General features: G+C 39.8%; 1 long non-coding RNA gene across 1 annotated transcript; it reads right to left on the reverse strand.

Moving 5' to 3' along the window:
* Positions 1-9,963: 9,963 nt before the first annotated feature.
* LOC132973580 (uncharacterized) lies at positions 9,964-11,385 on the reverse strand. The gene is made up of 3 exons (XR_009673019.1): positions 11,137-11,385; positions 10,696-10,910; positions 9,964-10,317 (listed from the first exon to the last, which is right to left on the reverse strand). It is a non-coding gene; the product is annotated as an uncharacterized LOC132973580 (long non-coding RNA).
* Between the last annotated feature and the right edge of the window lie 7,817 nt (positions 11,386-19,202).

Below are 19,202 nucleotides of genomic sequence, written 5' to 3' on the forward strand. Positions count from 1 at the left end.
AAGTACACGCAGAGATGAACGGAGCAAAGATAACAGAAGTTTTCACGATGGAAAACAAAGACATACAAGACAAGAAAGGACGTAAAAAAAACAAGAGCGTAAAGAAACCCATGGAGTCGCACTCCCTGAACTTACGGGTTCTTGGTCCTTGGGATTCAAAAATGTCCAATGTCCACTCGCAGAAGGAGAGAGCTACCTCTCTACAGGAGGTTAAACCTGCCCATAAGCAGGCTATGGACGCCTCAACCCTGGAGACACCGAGCCAGAAGAGAGAACATTGGGCTAAGAAGAGCAAGAAAGAGGAAAGAGACTCAAAGATGAAGATGGCAGAGACTCAGCCCCAACATCTCATCCTCAAAAAGAAACCAGATGCTGCACAGCAGACTGCTGCATCTACAGGTGCTTCACTGCAGGCTTGTGGAGACAACAGTATGTCAAGAAGACTTGTAGGTAAAGAGCTCTGGGCACCACATTTACCATTACCCCAACCAAAAGGAACAAATCAAGGTAGGGTAAATAACATGCACCAGCATAGCCATAACCCAGTAGCAGCCAAACAAGCACCCTTACCATTACCCCCACTGAAAGGAACAAATCAAGGTAGGGTAAATAACATGCACCAGCATAGCCATAACCCAGTAGCAGCCAAACAAGCGCAGCAAACAATGGTTCTTGTTTCTGAGCTTGAGCTTAAGGAGCTCAAAAACGGAAAGGCGGAGAAGACCATACGGCTCATGAAGCACAATATGGCTTTAGAGGCACAGGTGACACAGCTCAAAGAAGAGCTCCAAAAGATGGATGAGCAGCTAGAAGAAGGAAAGCTGATGAACGACATAGAGCTCAAAGACTTGGAGGGTCAGCTGTCGGGGAAAAATGTTTTTTATTCTGGGCCTCGTAAAAATGTAGAGCAGTTGGAACAAGAACTATGGAACCAAAAGCAGAGTTACTTTAAACTGGAAGAGCGGCTGCAGCTTGAAAGGAAAAAAAATCACAAACTGCAGGCGAAACTGTCCAACACAATTACAAATATGGAGAATCAGCAGCTGCAGTGGGAGGAGGAGAGGTACAACCTCCTCCAGTCCCTCAGCAGTCCCGAACAAACTGAACAGAAGAGAGACCCAGAAATAACAGCAAATCAAGGTAGGGTATATAACGTTCAACAGCATAACCATACCTTACCCGCCAAACCAGCGCAGGCTGATAGAGTAAAGACTTTGTCACAGCATGACACAAGTGAAACCCCAGCTTTAAAGAAGCTAGATCTTAGTGATAACAAGCCAACTTCATTGATCACGAAAAAGCAGAGCAAAAAGCAAAAGCCGGACCAAAAGACTGTGGAAGCTCTGTTGGTGCAGGTGAAGGAAACACCGGCTGAGGCTTGTGCTAAGGAAAGGGCTCAGTCCATGCCAAACATGAATTTTGTTTCTGAGCTTGAGCCTGAGCAAGTCACAAACAAAAGTGTTAAGAAGACCACAAGGCTCAAGAAGCACAATAAAGCTTCAACGACCGGGGGGAAACAGCTCAAAAAAGTGATCAAAAGTATCGATGAGCAGCATGATCAAGAGAAGATGATGAGGGACATAGAGGTCACAGTCCGGGAGCCTCAGTTGTTAGGGAAGAATACTTTTGAATCTGAGACTCTTAAAAATTTCCAGAAGTTGGAAAAATATCTAGGGAACCAGCTGCCGGGTCAACTTGAAGTGGAAGTGCAGCTGGGGCAGCAAAAAGAAGAAAACAACAAACTGAAGGCATCACTGTCCCACACAATGGCAGAGATGGAGAATCAGCAGCTGCAATGGGAGGAGGAGAGGTCCAACCTCCGCCAGCACTTCAGCAGTCTCAAACAAACTGTGAAGAAGAGAGACAAAGCTCTGGACAAGTGTAGAAACGAGCTTGCTGAGCTGGAGGATAAGATCTACAAGCTGGAGACTCGACCAAAAAGTACATCTCTGAAGACAAGATTCATCCAGTTTTTCAGGAACACTGGAGAAATCTTTTCCTCATTCTTTGGTCGTCTCCCGACCTTCTTCTAATGTGTTCCCTTCTCCAAAGTCATCTCCCCCTCCCTTATTCATTAATAATAAGAACAGGCATGCATGCTAGTTCAATGATAAGCACTGTCCCCTCACAGCAAAAAGGTTCCTAGTTTGCATGTTCCCTATGTGCATTTGTGGTTTTTCTCCGGGTGCTCCGGTTTTCACCCACAGTCAAAGACATGCACTTTACGTTAATTAAATACTCTGAACCACCCCAAGGTATTAGTCTGACTATTTTTCTGACTTCAGTCCTAAATAACTACGACTCGCAAGCTAGCTAGTCTGTGCTTTACAACTTTCACTGCGGGCTGAAAGTCAAAGAGAGCACAGTTCAATGAAGAAAAATGAATTGTGTGTAAGCATACATGGACAATAAAGCTGATTCTGATTGAACTTAAAAAATCTCATCCGATCTCATTCATAAACTCCTCATCTTTCTCTTCGAGTCACACTTGATTTCCATGCGCTTCATCCTCTGTTTTATTTCATCCTACACATGAACAATTCACTCTCATATGAAGCAATTTCACTGCAGGTACCATAGTAACGTTCGGCAAAATCTCACAGGCCTTACAGCCCCCTGATTTCTTTATCCGTTATTATGTCACATGAAGTCTCTGGCCTATGTGCGTCTGCTGTGCGCAATTACACATGTGGCACATCAGCTTATTTATCATTTAAATCTCGGGACATACTGATTATTTATGATCTAATGTTGATGTTGAATTTTAGACAGACAATCCTATTATCATACCTCACAATATCTGAAGTACTGAGAAGTTTATAATAAACGGCTAAGTGCTGGATTAATGTTCACGTTTTATCATACTTCATCCTTTCACTTCTTTTCACTGCTATCTGACATTATCCAGCTGTCTTTTTCTTCTGTTATCCTGCTGTCAACCTCTTCTTTGGCCATTTAACTTCTGTTAACATTTCTTTACGTGTTTACACAACAGACATTGTTAAGTTGTTTTGGCAAATCATTAAGCAATTTAACTGTATTTTCTATTCAAGTCAGAAGTCTAATACATTTTGGGGCGCTGGTGGACCAGTGGCTAGTGTGCACGCCCCATGTATGGAGAATGTAGTCCTCCAAGTGGGCGGCCCAGGTTTGAATCTGACCTGTGGCTGCTTTCCCACATGTCATTCCCCACCTTCTCTCTCCATGTTTTCTGACTCTATCCACTGTCTTGTCTCTCAAATAAAAAATAATAAACTCTTCTTGCTCTAAATGTTTTCAGGATTGGACAGACACGGTTGTTTTTTATTAACGTATCAAAAGAACCACAAAATCAACTTCACTACTTGATCACTCTGATGAGTACGTAGTAGAGAGATGAGGGCACCATCTTGTCAACTGAACAATATAAATGTTCCTCATTGTAGCTTTGAGCTATGTACATTTATGTGCAATTATGTATAATTACTATTTACTTTTAAAAAAACATTCCCAGACATTTCAGAACCCAGGCCCATCAAACGTTTCCATAGTGATTGTTGTCATGGTAAAGACTGGAGGAAAAAAAACAACATTCCGTCCTTTGATTCCTTTGTTCCCTTTGATGACCAACATTTCTAGAATCTCTAGACTTACCAAATAGAGCTCCTTTACCTGACATACTACACACTTATTCAGGGCAGCCGGATACAAGTACACGCAGAGATGAACGGAGCAAAGATAACAGAAGTTTTCACGATGGAAAACAAAGACATACAAGACAAGAAAGGACGTAAAAAAAACAAGAACGTAAAGAAACCCATGGAGTCGCACTCCCTGAACTTACGGGTTCTTGGTCCTTGGGATTCAAAAATGTCCAATGTCCACTCGCAGAAGGAGAGAGCTACCTCTCTACAGGAGGTTAAACCTGCCCATAAGCAGGCTATGGACGCCTCAACCCTGGAGACACCGAGCCAGAAGAGAGAACATTGGGCTAAGAAGAGCAAGAAAGAGGAAAGAGACTCAAAGATGAAGATGGCAGAGACTCAGCCCCAACATCTCATCCTCAAAAAGAAACCAGATGCTGCACAGCAGACTGCTGCATCTACAGGTGCTTCACTGCAGGCTTGTGGAGACAACAGTATGTCAAGAAGACTTGTAGGTAAAGAGCTCTGGGCACCACATTTACCATTACCCCAACCAAAAGGAACAAATCAAGGTAGGGTAAATAACATGCACCAGCATAGCCATAACCCAGTAGCAGCCAAACAAGCACCCTTACCATTACCCCCACTGAAAGGAACAAATCAAGGTAGGGTAAATAACATGCACCAGCATAGCCATAACCCAGTAGCAGCCAAACAAGCGCAGCAAACAATGGTTCTTGTTTCTGAGCTTGAGCTTAAGGAGCTCAAAAACGGAAAGGCGGAGAAGATCATACGGCTCATGAAGCACAATATGGCTTTAGAGGCACAGGTGACACAGCTCAAAGAAGAGCTCCAAAAGATGGATGAGCAGCTAGAAGAAGGAAAGCTGATGAACGACATAGAGCTCAAAGACTTGGAGGGTCAGCTGTCGGGGAAAAATGTTTTTTATTCTGGGCCTCGTAAAAATGTAGAGCAGTTGGAACAAGAACTATGGAACCAAAAGCAGAGTTACTTTAAACTGGAAGAGCGGCTGCAGCTTGAAAGGAAAAAAAATCACAAACTGCAGGCGAAACTGTCCAACACAATTACAAATATGGAGAATCAGCAGCTGCAGTGGGAGGAGGAGAGGTACAACCTCCTCCAGTCCCTCAGCAGTCCCGAACAAACTGAACAGAAGAGAGACCCAGAAATAACAGCAAATCAAGGTAGGGTATATAACGTTCAACAGCATAACCATACCTTACCCGCCAAACCAGCGCAGGCTGATAGAGTAAAGACTTTGTCACAGCATGACACAAGTGAAACCCCAGCTTTAAAGAAGCTAGATCTTAGTGATAACAAGCCAACTTCATTGATCACGAAAAAGCAGAGCAAAAAGCAAAAGCCGGACCAAAAGACTGTGGAAGCTCTGTTGGTGCAGGTGAAGGAAACACCGGCTGAGGCTTGTGCTAAGGAAAGGGCTCAGTCCATGCCAAACATGAATTTTGTTTCTGAGCTTGAGCCTGAGCAAGTCACAAACAAAAGTGTTAAGAAGACCACAAGGCTCAAGAAGCACAATAAAGCTTCAACGACCGGGGGGAAACAGCTCAAAAAAGTGATCAAAAGTATCGATGAGCAGCATGATCAAGAGAAGATGATGAGGGACATAGAGGTCACAGTCCGGGAGCCTCAGTTGTTAGGGAAGAATACTTTTGAATCTGAGACTCTTAAAAATTTCCAGAAGTTGGAAAAATATCTAGGGAACCAGCTGCCGGGTCAACTTGAAGTGGAAGTGCAGCTGGGGCAGCAAAAAGAAGAAAACAACAAACTGAAGGCATCACTGTCCCACACAATGGCAGAGATGGAGAATCAGCAGCTGCAATGGGAGGAGGAGAGGTCCAATCTCCGCCAGCACTTCAGTAGTCTCAAACAAACTGTGAAGAAGAGAGACAAAGCTCTGGACAAGTGTAGAAACGAGCTTGCTGAGCTGGAGGATAAGATCTACAAGCTGGAGACTCGACCAAAAAGTACATCTCTGAAGACAAGATTCATCCAGTTTTTCAGGAACACTGGAGAAATCTTTTCCTCATTCTTTGGTCGTCTCCCGACCTTCTGCTAATGTGTTCCCTTCTCCTAAGTCATCTCCCCCTCCCTTATTCATTAATAATAAGAACAGGCATGCATGCTAGTTCAATGATAAGCACTGTCCCCTCACAGCAAAAAGGTTCCTAGTTTGCATGTTCCCTATGTGCATTTGTGGTTTTTCTCCGGGTGCTCCGGTTTTCACCCACAGTCAAAGACATGCACTTTACGTTAATTAAATACTCTGAACCACCCCAAGGTATTAGTCTGACTATTTTTCTGACTTCAGTCCTAAATAACTACGACTCGCAAGCTAGCTAGTCTGTGCTTTACAAATTTCACTGCGGGCTGAAAGTCAAAGAGAGCACAGTTCAATGAAGAAAAATTAATTGTGTGTAAGCATACATGGACAATAAAGCTGATTCTGATTGAAATTAAAAAATCTCATCCGATCTCATTCATAAACTCCTCATCTTTCTCTTCGAGTCACACTTGATTTCCATGCTCTTCATCCTCTGTTTTATTTCATCCTACACATGAACAATTCACTCTCATATGAAGCAATTTCACTGCAGGTACCATAGTAACGTTCTGCAAAATCTCACAGGTCTTACAGCCCCCTGATTTCTTTATCCGTTATTATGTCACATGAAGTCTCTGGCCTATGTGCGTCTGCTGTGCGCAATTACACATGTGGCACATCAGCGTATTTATCATTTAAATCTCTGGACATACCGATTATTTATGATCTAATGTTGATGTTCTGTATTCTTAAATATTTCATATTTCAGAGGCTAAAGTTGTATTTAGTATCCTCTGGAAGTTTTTCTGTCCTTTTAAATTAACTGTTTTTAGTTATATAAAAATATGATCATATATGATTTTTTTAAAACATAAAATCATTCATAAAATATAAGACACAACTAAAGAAATCACCTGACAGCCCGCGCTGCTCAACATTATTTAAAAAGCGATGTAGCCTACAGAGATCGATTGAGGTGGAGCGTAATATAAAATACATTTTAGATGCCAGATCTTATTTAACGGTAAATCTGTGACCATCTATCTATCCGTCTTAACCATACACTGTAAAAATAATGGATGGGACAAGGTCCCCGGTCTAGTGAAGCTTTTATTTTTAGAGCTCCCCCTGCTGACTGGCTGCAGTATAGGTCATAAACCCCGCCTCCTTAATGATAACAGACGGGATGTGGGTCAAACTGTAAAGCTAAAATAATTGTCACATAATTTTTTTCCAAACCTAAACTCTGCTGTGATCATTAGTTATTATCACCCTACATTGTGTTCAAGTGCTCATTTTTCTGTGAAGTTTGTTTTAAATAAGTTATTTGAGGTTGAAAAACGGGATTTTACGTCATATTTGACGATGATTGACAGCCGCCGATCTTGCGTAGCTCTCTTTGTGAATAGCAAAAGTTACGTAGTGAAGGAAAGCCGAGACGCCATTGAATTTTTCCGTTCAGTTTTTTCGTCTTAAGTAAACTGTTCTAACCGACCTGTTGGAGCTAAGGGATCTTTGCAGTTTTTTCGGTAAGTAAAAAAGTGTGATTTATGTGTCATTGGTTGGTTAAAGTCGTTATCTAGCTAGCTAACACATAAGCAGTCTAAGGTTAGCTGAAATGTTGTAAAGCTAGGTTACTTATCCGGCATGATTTATCTTTTTATTCTATTTTTTAAAATGAGCAAACCTAATAACTGACATGCTATGTTTCTTGATATTGTTATATCATTATTGTGATTTAAATTGTATTTAAAACCAAGAATCGTAATATAAAATCCGCTCATAGATGCGGTTCATTGACTGTACAGTTATTTTACAGCAAAAATAAATAGTCTGGTGAGGTCTCAAAAAAGTATCTAGGGCAAAAACAAAGTCAAATAATTGTAATCTGGCCTGCATCATTACTAATGTGTACATGTTTACAATCTGAGTGATAAGTGGGCTATACCGAGAGTAACAGGTTTTACTTTCACCGTGCGGGCTGAAATTCATAGGACTATATACGAGGGTAGAATATTTCTCTATGTATCCAGATAAAACTAAAGGTAAGATCTGATTTAATATAATTGTTACTGTTTTAAGAGACTAACTGAAACGTGAACACAAACATCAACAACCTGCGGTGGTGTAATGTAATATTAACCGAGCATCATGCTGCTTAAACGTGATAAATATTCTGCAGTCTTCCACACACTACCAATTCAACAGTCACAAGTTGATCATATTATAAATTTAATGACGCTCATTGAGAATTTGTACTAAAAATTGACAAAACCTGACAAAAATTGCGATGATTGTGACTGTATCTGTATTTAACACCTTTGAAAGGAAGGTGTTAACCCAGGAGATCAGTGTTACACACAACATGCTGCTGTTATGTTAGTTAGGAGGAGACATAGGTACAATAAAAGAAGACATAAAGATTGCGTTTTTCCCCACACATGTTAATGTGTTTTAAATGTCATGCATTTATTTTTTATTTCGCTTCAATAATCGTTAACGAAGAGAAACACCATGATTAAACTACAGGCTATTGTTGCCTTTTTATAGCCAAAGAAAACTGAACATTCACAGCCTCTGCATTCAAAAGAATTTCAACATTGACATTTATGTCTTCCTATTTCCCTCTTTTCACCAACATTATATTTTAAACTGGGATTTCCTTTTTCTCACACAGCTCGCCCCCTCCGGTGCGCTCCTCTCCATAATGCGCTCGTCTCCTCCCTCTAAAGCCCGCTGCTGCTACTCTGTAGGACGCTTTGATTGGGGCACCTCACCAATAAAATACTATTTTATATTTTATAAGCAGTTTGCCACCACACTGCACTTTTACTCTCCAAAGGCATATGAGTATGTGCGTGACAACTTTAACAAAGCTTTACCACACAGTCACACCATCCACACAGCTGATCCAGGATTTACTGTAGCATCTTTTACAGCACTAAGAGGTCATGTGCAGGCAAACAGAGAGAAGGGAAAAGAAACAATCTGTGCTCTCAAATAACAAAGCAGTCTCAAATCTTTTTGAGGAATTACAGCTAAAAAAAATTCTACTTTGCATACAGTACATCCTCTGATAAATAAAGTGAAGTACTTTGATTGCATTTCTGTGGTGTTCCTGTAGGTGACCATGATGCAGCCAGACTGAAGCAGCAGGTTGTGAAGGTGGACGCCATCATCTTGTCTTTGCAGCGCTGATTCTGAAGAGAACGCCTTCACATAGGACTCAAAGGTAAAATTATCTCTCATATGATTGGACCGTGTTATTGTAACCGCTATCAGCATCAAAGTAATTTTAGTAACAATTTATAATCCTTCTTAAAATGTAAGGAAGACTAGCAGAAGATTTTAACAGCCTCTGTGATTCTGCAAGAAGTTCATGTTTAAATTGTTCTTCTTTCTGTCTTCAAGGAAATCAATGCTCAAAGGAAACAGCAGTCCAGACTCTGATTCCAGCTCCGGTGAGGTTCTGCACACAAACTGGCTGTCTGATTATATGAGAATATTTAACATTAGTTTAATTCATCAGGCTGGCCCATGTGATGACAGTTTAAAATAATCTTCAATAGAAAGTGGCAGGAACACTTTTGTCTTAAAACATAAATTCATAAAGCTGATCATATAATTGGATTCATCCTGTCTTATTATATATTTTGTTTTTCCTCTTAAATAGTTCTCCTCTAGGAGATAGGTCTTTAAAACAAACTTTAGATCCTGAAGTTTAGCAGAACCTGAGGACAGATCTGATTTCAGGTCTGAGGCATAAACATCACAGTAAAATTCATTATACTTTACATTTAACTCCCATGATTGTTTTTCTTTATTACAGAAGATGATTCAGATCCATCAACAACCCCTGACAACATGGAGGACTCGTCCCCTGAGCGTTTCCTGTCCTCTCTCGATGGCGTTCTTCTCTTCAGGTATTAACTCTTGAAAACAGTAGCACAACATGCCAGACTGTTTCACAAGTCTGTGATTGAATAAATGGAAATGGAATCTCATGCGTATCTTGTTATGCTTATTGGCTTTAAATGTTTAGTATTAAATAAGTTTGAAGGCCATTTATCTCTGACGAGACCGGCTGTGACAAGCTAATCTCGTCTGTTAGCTTTGCTGTTGTCTTAGCTGTTGGTGGTCAAGAAGAAATTAATGTCAGTTCAAGGCCTTTTCAAATGTGAGCTATGAACTTAACTGCTAAATTATTTTACTGTGACCAACACGTTGTAGTGCTCCAGTTAATCAGAGACAGTCATATCAGATTTTAAAAAAGTTTATTTAAACATTTTATGAAAAAAAACAAACTTCAATAAACAACCCCTGGCTTCATTAACCATGTGGAAAATAAGTAAGGGAGACCCTCAGGTCGAAATGCTGGGACATAGGAGAAAGTATAAAAAATAATTTAACAAAGAAATCCAAACAAAAATCAAATAAAGTATAAAGATCCTGGATGATTGTTTGACTGTTAAAATATGATGGAAAAGCAAATCCAACACAACCCTCCAGCATCTGGCCTTTTAAACACAGGGCAACATCATGGAAAGAAAAATAGCACCATTGAATATTGACCAGGATCTCTGTGTTTTATCTGAGGATGACTATGGTAGCCTTCTCACTGTTCACTGTCACAAAGCTCCAGACTCTGTCCACCTTCTCACTGTTCACTGTAACAAAGCTCCAGACTCTGTCCACCTTCTCACTGTTCACTGTCACAAAGCTCCAGACTCTGTCCACCTTCTCACTGTTCACTGTAACAAAGCACCAGACTCTGTCCACCTTCTCACTGTTCACTGTCACAAAGCTCCAGACTCTGTCCACCTTCTCACTGTTCACTGTCACAAAGCTCCAGACTCTGTCCACCTTCTCACTGTTCACTGTAACAAAGCTCCAGACTCTGTCCACCTTCTCACTGTTCACTGTCACAAAGCTCCAGACTCTGTCCACCTTCTCACTGTTCACTGTAACAAAGCACCAGACTCTGTCCACCTTCTCACTGTTCACTGTCACAAAGCACCAGACTCTGTCCACCTTCTTCAGTTGCGCAGACGTCGATCAGCTCCTCTGGGTGATGGCAGAGAGGACTCTTCATCTGAGAGAGCTGCTGATGTAAGGTCATTTCTACCACAGTGGATGAGCAGGGCATCTGGCACAGGTGAAAAAAGGAGGAGGTTCCTTCAAACTAAGCGACCCCAGCCTGACCTCTGTAACAGGTGTGCAGACGAAGGTTGAAATTAGTCATTTTTAGTTTCTGTTGATTGTAAAATGGAAACGAAAACATCACCTTTCTATTTAACATTTAGCTGGTGTATGACTCAGTGTGATTTTTATTTTAGAAGACTGTATTGTTAACAATAGCTTGTTTTTACAATCCTCTTATGAAACTTAAAAAACAATCACAGGAACTTTTAACAGATGATTTTAACTTACACTTCACCTCTGTGGAAGATGTCAGACCTGCTGCTTTTATCTCTTCTTTGCCTAAATGAAGACACAAAAAACTATTGATTTACTGTTCACTTAAATATATTAGAAAAGCAGACATGAATTACATTGCAGACTATTAGTTTCTAACAAAATACAACATATCTTACCACCTGTAGCCTACGGTCTGTGGTGCTAACCTAGCTTAAATATAGCTTAAATATAGAACGATTTCGTTAAAAACAGAGGACCCAGCAGCCCATGTATTTTCAATAATGATCAATATAGCGGGATTTTTTAAAAAACACAGTGTGTTTAAATATTAGACTTTGAATACGGTGGTTTGTTGTACTTACACATTTCTTCATAAGACTCGTAGACCGGCGGAGCGCTTTCGGCTGTGCTGGGCTGCGTAACTCATCAGGGCATTACGCTAAGTGGGCGGGGCGTCTTACCAGGGCTCCTGCCCCCGGACCCTACTGCGCAGACTCTGGCTCCAAATGACGTCAAAATCGCAAGATGGAAGCGCCCCTAAGCGGCAGATTTTGGCTTCAAGAACGTTGAGTGGGAACAGCTACAGTGCGCGCCCACTGGTCTTAACAAGCACTGTTATAGTGTGATCTAATTATTCTCCGACACAGACAGATTCGCTGCACCGCAAGTCCACACTGAGTTGAAAATGTGCGTACACGAACTGAGACCCGGCGTGAGATTTGAGCGTACCCTCCGCTCACGTCCAAATTTTTAAGTGCCGAACTTTGCGTGGAAATGACCGTACACCCATTTTTCTGCCGTACGCACGTTTGATAAGTGAGGGCCAAGGAGAGCAAATTTAAAACAGATAATTTTTTGCGGGCCACCCCCCAAATATAATGGTAGGGGAAACACTGATATTAATTTAATCGAATATTAACTATTGGCACCAGTGATTGGATAAATGAATCCCATGAGTCAGGATGGCGATATAGTGGTGTATCGATATTTTGTTTCACCCTTTACTGGACATAGATCGATGTACATAAGGTTCCATCATAATAATGTAAATATTAAACAACAATTTGATTGTAAAATAAAGACAAAATTAATCTTGGTAGTCAAACTCTGACTGCATGAATAGTGCTTAACCCCTAAACCGTTTTCAAAGCCTGTTTAATTAGCATATGGGCGAATGCACCATTGAACTGCTGTTACCACTCTATTATAACTGTTACTACTGATAATTGGTATTTCATGTTTTTGTTCTGTTTTTTAAATAATGATGTACGTTATTATTATGTAATGTATTGTGGGTGAAATGGTTCACAGAGGTCATGGTTCAGAACATACCTTTCTTTTGGATTCATAGATTTCGGTTCAACTGGAACCCTCGACTCTGGGATGAGCATATTTCGAGGTTTCTCTAACGTATTTTGAAGTGACAGTATTGCGAGTTACAGTTAGTTCCATCTTCAGTCTTTTAGAACTACCTGTGCTTGTTGGTACAGACTTTAGTGGATTAAACATTGAACAAAAAAAAGAGATGAAACAAAGTGATGCAAAATGAAAACAACAGGAAAGATTAACATCTCCTCCTATGAAAATGTAAATGAATACAATGTAAAATATGAGATAAAAACTATAATGTGTTCCTTTTGGAGCAATGTATCATATTTATGAATAATCTGTGAGATTATTGTGCACATCCTAATGGTTCCTAATGATCACTCTGAGTTGTTGAAGTTTGTGGTCACTGTGAGATAGCTTCAAGTGTTACAGGAGGTCCCTCTGTTGCTAAATCAACCCTGGGTAAGCCAACATCTTGAGCTCAATCGCTGCTCTTGGATTCCAGTTAAGGACCACAGACTGACTTATGTGTGCACAGGAAGGCACAGCCTAACAACGCTCCTGCACTTTAATTCACTCTTAAAACCAGGGTCTACTACTGCATTTGTGCACATAGCCTAAATTGCTTCTGTAACGTCGCTCTGCTTTCGCATACAAAGGCTTTTTAAAAAGCAGTGTTGTAGCACACCAGTTGTAGGTCATTTGTTTTCTGTTGCCTAGCTCTGGTAGTTGGCACCTTAATTAGCATGTTTGACATACTACCAATGAAAAACCACACTGATAACCCAAAGTTTCCCCAGACAATTAATAAAAAGAAAAGAAAAATTAAACACTGACTTTTTGAGCAAGCATGGTCATGAACTGGACTACCGAAGTGGATTTTCTTGCTCTTTTTTTAAACATCACTTGACTTGTTCCTTTTTTCTTCTCATAACAAATGGGACTGCTGGAGGTTTCCTCCTTATATTTAAATGGTAAAACACAGACAAGAGACATACTGCTGTATGTATTTAATTATTTAAGTATAGGAGTCCTTTAATTGTGCAACTAAACTGGACACAGTTACATTCCAACTTGCTACAGGAAGCTATGGGTTTCACTTGTTTCAAAAAGTCTTGGCTCTCTGAATGAAGCAGTTCTTTGATTGAAACCCTTGCCATGGAGCGTGACATGAGCATTTCCTTTCTGTTCTCCTATTATCAGCTGAGCCTGTGGTGCACAACCTAATCCCTCTTCATCAAAGCGGTGTGGGCAGCAGTCAGCGGGATGTGACCATCAATTAATCACCCACTACCCCCCTGACCAAGCTCAGTCCCTGCACAGATGTGAGGCCTCATTGGTTTTAAACACTCTCACTGGGAGATCGGCTGCAGAAGAAAGACTACCACAAACTGGCTTTGTCAAAGGGCTTCTGTGGACAGTGAAGCCATTGCCAGTATGAGAGTCAGGCGTCTCCGAGGGGAGGTCAGTTTGAGAGAGCACCATCAGATTAACCTTTAAACTGAGCCTTAACTACTTCCTCTTATAGTCCTGCTTGAGTACCTTTACTTCATTTTTAATTGAAAGGAATGCTCGTACTTTTTTTTGTTTCATTGTCAGCATGCCTTTCCCAAGAGTTAAGACCAGCTAGTGAGCTCATTACTCGAGTTTAAATCTCAGGGTTTCATTGCTCTCCGGCTAAGCTGCTTTCATAGCAGTCCATTGTCTTATTGGAAATCTTCTGAATATTGGATAAACCAATTTCCCCAAAGCCCCTCTCCCTAACCCACTCCTCTGCAGTAGTCACCCAATTCCTAATACACAAAGCAGATAAAACACCAGCTTGCTCACCTTGCTTTTCATTAAAACACAGGTAAATGTCTTTTTTAAAGTGCATTCTCATTCATCCCTACGTTCTTACACTCCAAATGCACTATACGTCTCCCACCTAGCCATATAATATTCCATGTAAATTTAAGCATCTCAAGACCAGTAGCTTAGAGCGCTGCAGAACAGAAGGGTTGCAGAGTTCATAAATGAGTAAGAATCTCCAAATGAGTTTGGTGACCTCTTAAACTCCATGAAATTAATATAAGCAGACATCCTGCATGCTGCAGGCTACTGCAGAGCTTTGGAAGATCACTTAAGCTCTCCAAGTTCCATAAAACTTTTATAAGTTGACTTTCAAGACACATTGCAGCTGTCTTACTGTCGTCAACGGGGAATATGGAAGCAAACAAACCTTCGCAGCCTTCACTTAACCCCTTGTACAAGTATAGCTACATCAAAACATGAAAAACTTCCCCTGGGCTTTGCACAGGATGCTAATCCAAAAATACTTTCACTTTAATTTATACAGACATGAGGATTTGACCATTGACCACAGATACACGTCTGTGAGGTCGTTTACAATCTTCATTTATTGTCCTGTTTTGCAATAAGTAACTGGAACTAGATTGTATTTTTATTGCCACTGCTGTTTTGTGGAATGCTGTCACATAATATTTAATATACCGTTGGTTCAGTGATAAAATATGTAACCTCTCGGTTTTATCTCAATGACATAATACATCTGCTGGATGTGGAACTTGCCAGCTGTTCACAAATGAAACAAGTTAACATTTGTTTTAGCTTAAAAGCTGACTATATGTCAATTTTTATTCACAGCTTGTTTCTGCAGCTACCAAGTAGCCAAAAAAAAACCTTTACAGTTGTTGGTTTGGCTTTAACTTAAACTACACTCTCAGACATGCTGCTACTTTTATCTGGTGTTAAACGCGCCAATTTGTAATCTTCAAACTAGAGCTGTGACTTCTAAACGTTCAAACGCTAAATGTTTTGAAAAACACTAAACGTTTCCTAAAATTGGCAACCGTATCAATGTTATTTTTATTTTTTTCTCACATGGTAACGTGCACAAAGCATTCCGCAACAGCGGTGCATAATACGAAGAGGGATGTACGGACAGTGCATTTATGAATAAATTAAAAATGAAATAAAAACAGGTCAGAAATATACTTGGGCGGCCCGCCCAGGTATTATCTATGTGTGGGAACCACACACCCCCAAAATTTAAATGACCTTTTGCAACATTCACTAAGTTAACATGTAAAAAAAAAAATTCAGAATATGGCAATATTCAACATTTAATAAAGGTAACATGCACATTAATATTATATTGGTTGTTCCCTCACTAGGAATCTGCATGTTGCGGAAACCAAGAGAGCGAGAGAGAGAGAGCGGGGTAGAGAAGGCGCGTGCGTTTGCGTGCAGGCGCGCTCATGGCTCCGTGCAGGAAGAGACGGGAACCAAGAGAGCGGGGTAGGGAGAGCGCTTGCGAGTGCATGCAGGAGTGAAACTTTTCAAAACGCGAGAAATACTCCTGGTGTTTGTGTCTGTGCACGTGCGTGGATAAATTGAACAGATTAAAGTTGTTTGTTGAAAAAACAAAATTAATTTAGAGGGGAAAACACATTTGATATAAATACAAACCTAATATTGAAATATACCCTGAGATAAAAAACAATGACGATTGTCTGCACCCCTCCCCCCCATTAATATCTTTGTGATGATTACATTGTATCATGTCATTTAAATGTTAGCTTGTTAAACCGAAACCACACTTAGCCACACTCAGAAAACCAAATTACATTGTTTAACTGTAGACAATTTTAAAGGAAGAATCTGCGAAATGTACACATTAATATAACATGACAAAGAGCGACATTTACATAGGACCTACTTGATTTACGACTGTTGTATTTTCACCATTGATTTCTAACATGTTAGCAATAAAAAATGTTTCTAAGAAACTAATAACAAGGTTTTAAAATGTCCGTGCCCCGTAGTGTTTTTTGGGAAAATGTACTCTTCCTGTCTGCTCATATAGATCTTTACTTAGAGCTGCACCCTTTGAAATCAAACATACCTTTTTTTTTTACCTGAAGATGCAAAGGAAGTAATTCTAATTACTTTCTTTAGCCTTGGAGGATATGTTAACTGAGTGTATGTTAAACTATTGTAGCCCTCTCTACCCTCATGAATCTTAATGCTGTTCTTATAAAAGGTGCTGTATTAAATTTCTAGTGTCCCAGAGTGTGACTGTATAAGCAGTTGGTGGGATACTAATCTGAACACGCCTCTGGAAATTAAGAGAGGGAATTGGCTGTTTAAATATGATCAAGCACAGTGATGCTGTGGGTATTTGCTGGAGGTTATCTCTTGTGCAGAGGCTGGCCCAGGTTAAGCAGCATGTTTTTTGAGGAAAATGGGCCAGCAAGATAAATGGGACACTGAAATGTATTTAATGAGGATGAAATCACCGTCTCCCATAAGGATGTACTCATCCTTAATGAGTTTTACCCACCACCCTAAGAGAAGATTTACAGGACTATAGTAGCCTAGTTGTGAATTTGTAGAAATATTTAATGCACATGTGATTCTTACAGTGTAACATAAATTAATATGTCATGTGTCAAAGTTCAGTGTTGTTGATATAGGAAAGTTTTGTTTTTTTTGTGAATGAAAATACAAAGTTATAGGGAATATTAGGCTTAGGGTTACTGAAAGATATATCCCAAGAACAATGAACAATTAAAGCAATTAACTATCCATTGAAGCTCTAGCAAAAGTAAGTAAGGAAGACTTTTTTTAAAGACCGTGTTTCCATGAACTTCTTCTGTATGCTCACTTATAATATTCTACTGTTATGTGTGTGGCTCCTGAATGAAATACTAGCTGTTCATACCAACCCTTGTACATCTTTTTCTTGTCTTTGTAAAACATGATTATTTCTCTTCATTCAGTTCAGTCAAGATTCTGTTTTGGGAGCTCCTCCACCTCTCCATTACTACAAAGTTTTTGCAACTTCATCAGCGTTATCTTTTCGTATTTTCATCAGTCTCAGATTACAGTTTACCAGTAAGTCTTCACCCTCATCTGCAAGAGCCCGAGCTACATGTGGGGATTCATCTTGCTGCTACTTTGGAATATTAAACCTGTGTGACAAAATCTTCTCATAAAGAATGCAGACAATCTGAAAAGACTTTATCATAAATAATCAGCTCTTATAACAGATACATGTTGTTTCTTGCATTTGATTGTTCTTCCTGAGTGAACTGATTCTATCATAGATTTAGGTTTGCACTGTCTTGGATGTGCTAAAAGCGTTAAATCAAAGAACCAAAGTACAGTTTAAGTTGCTGTATTGTGGGGGGTTAATATTTTGTGTTGCATGATTTTAAAGAAGTAATCCTATTCTTGCTTATCGTTTTAAACTTGTGGTTTAAATTAAAGTTCTCAGCTGTTTTGTGACAAAAAGTTTGATTATTAAAATGTAAAATGTCATTAATGAAGATATCTCTCCATGAGCCTTTGACGGGGCCAAATGTAGCTAAGTATAGCCAGTTGATGAAAAAAGCAAGTGAACATCTTGTACGAGCTGGTTTGAGTTTGTACTTGTATGGTCAGGGATTTGGCTGTGACATTCTTGTTGCAGCTAATGCAGCCTTGAGTTGCTATCCCCCAGCAGGGATAAGAAACATGCTACAGTGGTCTGATTAGTTCACATCTTCCACCTACCTACCCCCCAGATTTTCAAGGTACATTGACTTTGTTTTAAGGAAAAATATACAATATTGTACGTTCAATCTCATGTCCCAGCACCTCCTGTTATCTACATAGCGACTGGGAATAAGAGTCTGTCATCTGCAGCGGTAACTAGGAGGTGACTAAATCAGATGTGCACTGGCCCAGAAACAAGACAGTCACCGTCTGATGAGCTGCATGTGACTAAAATGTGCTTATAGTGTCAGGCATTTAATACATTGTCTCCAACGCAGATATAAAAGTGATGGCATTATTTAAAGCCGAGAGTATCTGTGGGAAATCCATCCAAAATCTGATTCATGCTTCCTGAGCAGTATTCCAAAAATGGCATGGTTCCTCTCATGACCTATTAAATAGAAGATAGCAGAGCTAAAACCTGTGTCACAGAAATGGCCTCAAGACTGCAGTGCTTACGTAGAGTAGTAATTGGTATTAAAATGAACTTGTTATAACTTTTTGCCTGCAGGATATTCAGAATACAACTGTTGTGATTCATTATATCTATCACTTACCATCTTACAGAGGTACTTGCATCCTGATTGCGTCATTGTTTTAGTGTAATCAGATTTAATATAATTTGCAGTTCGACTTTTTTCAGTCTTTTCTTCTGTGTAACTCTTATCCACTACTTTTTGAAGAAAATAATTTATATTCTACCCCTGTTTAAGAGATGTCATTACTTTTCAGTCAAAGATTTCAAATTCTTGACATCAAATTAGTGTTTGATTGTGTGCAATATCTCAAGATTGGTGTTTCTAAAAGTACATTAGACAGCAAAGAAAAAGCCTCACCAAAACAGACAAACATTACATATGACATAAAATGGGAAAAAAAGCAATTTCAAAGCTCTGTATTTTTAAAAGTAATTTCCGATAATACTTACGGTATATATTGATATAGTATTGCACATACATTAAATTAAACATGTGCACCTTGCTCGCGCACTACATGCATGCACAACACAACCATTCACATAGCATCCACTTCCTTTACTTGCGCCGTCTACGCTTTTTAAAAGAAAAAATATGAATAATTCTGTTGTGTGTGATAAGCGTTGGTTGATGATGTTGGCAGAGCTCTGTGGTGGAGTGATGTAGTGCATAGTATGATGAGATTATTAGGCATGAGTGAAGAGGCGAGGTCAGAACCAGATCACTGTATGC

This window comes from Labrus mixtus, chromosome 4, assembly GCF_963584025.1.
Source record: "Labrus mixtus chromosome 4, fLabMix1.1, whole genome shotgun sequence".
Classification (NCBI taxonomy): domain Eukaryota; kingdom Metazoa; phylum Chordata; class Actinopteri; order Labriformes; family Labridae; genus Labrus; species Labrus mixtus.